We start from the raw sequence: 1,396 nt of genomic DNA on the forward strand, positions 1-1,396 counted from the left end.
CATTGGTCTATTATCCAGCTGTTTCGTCACACTGACTCATGCATAAAGAAAACTTCAGCCTCGCAATTTTAAACTATCGTGGTAACTTTCATATCCACGAGTAACGACAGTTGCACTTTGATTTTAGTTTTAAGCATAATTTTGCACGAGATTATGTGCATACTGACGTTATCATGTACTCAAACCCATATCGTCAGAATCGGAAGAAGGCAACCTAGGACTGAAATAAAATGTCTATCAGCGGCATGTGAAAACAATCTTCATTTCATCAAACTATTGATAAATATTTATTCAATCATATATCGATGTCAACTTGAATTTGAGCTTCTTTTTACTGGGTTGCCAGTATGGCAAACCCAGTCGGAATCTGGGTGGCATTTGTTGGGTGTTTTATTTTCCGTGTCGGTAAAAGTCTTGCCTTCATTTCATCAAACTATTGATAAATATTTATTCAATCATATATCGATGTCAACTTGAATTTGAGTTTCTTTTTACTGGGTTGCCAGTATGGCACTCCCAGTCGCAAAGTGGGTGGCCTCTGTTGGGTTTTTTTTTTCCGTGTCGGTAAAAGTCTTGCCTGTCACTCCCCTGCTAAGTGGTGTCTTTGTGCATAGAGCCTTCTGCTCGTATTTTCTTAGGATAGAGAGGGTAGTAGAAATGCGTAGATTTCTCTGGTGGACACAGTAGAATGATAAACTTAACCTGCAATGGCGTCGAAAGTCATGTAACGCGAATGGCGTTTTAGTGGATCTTTAAACAAAATATACCCTTATGGAGCTCAATAATGGAAAGTCAGTTGGATAAACTAGGCAGGCGGTGAAAACAAATACCTGGAATCGTAAAAGCGACGAGTAATGGACTTCGACAACAATCTATCGCCCGTCGAGCCGAAATCAAAGTGAGCTGTATTTCTAATATTTTACCAAGAGTGTGCTGTTGTGTAGGACACTGAAACCAAATGAAAAATTCTCTGGTATACATTGTACAAGCGACGAGTAATGAACTTTGACAACAATCTTTCGCCCGTAGAGCCAAAATCAAAGTGAGCTGTATTTCCAATATTTTATCATGAGTGTAGTTTTATGGAAAACTATCTGGTAAGTTATGGGGTTCAACAAAGTCAGACAAAAAATGATAATTGGAAATGTGACAGTCAAGAATTACTTGAAAGAAAGCTTGTCGACTATTTTGTGCATCATTATTCAAGGAAAAGATTTCTTGAGAAGAGGGTTTGAACCTGAAGTACATGGTAATTTGACACGATTGAGTTTCTTGTCTTCACGCACGCAACGAAATGGGAAGAGGTTTTCGCCTCTAAGAGCAAATATGTTGTTTGTTTCAATAGACTTTTCGCTGGAAAAGGATTCTGTGGTCTTTTCTGCCTTTGTGAACTATA

Source organism: Montipora capricornis, chromosome 2, assembly GCF_036669925.1.
Source record: "Montipora capricornis isolate CH-2021 chromosome 2, ASM3666992v2, whole genome shotgun sequence".
NCBI lineage: Eukaryota > Metazoa > Cnidaria > Anthozoa > Scleractinia > Acroporidae > Montipora > Montipora capricornis.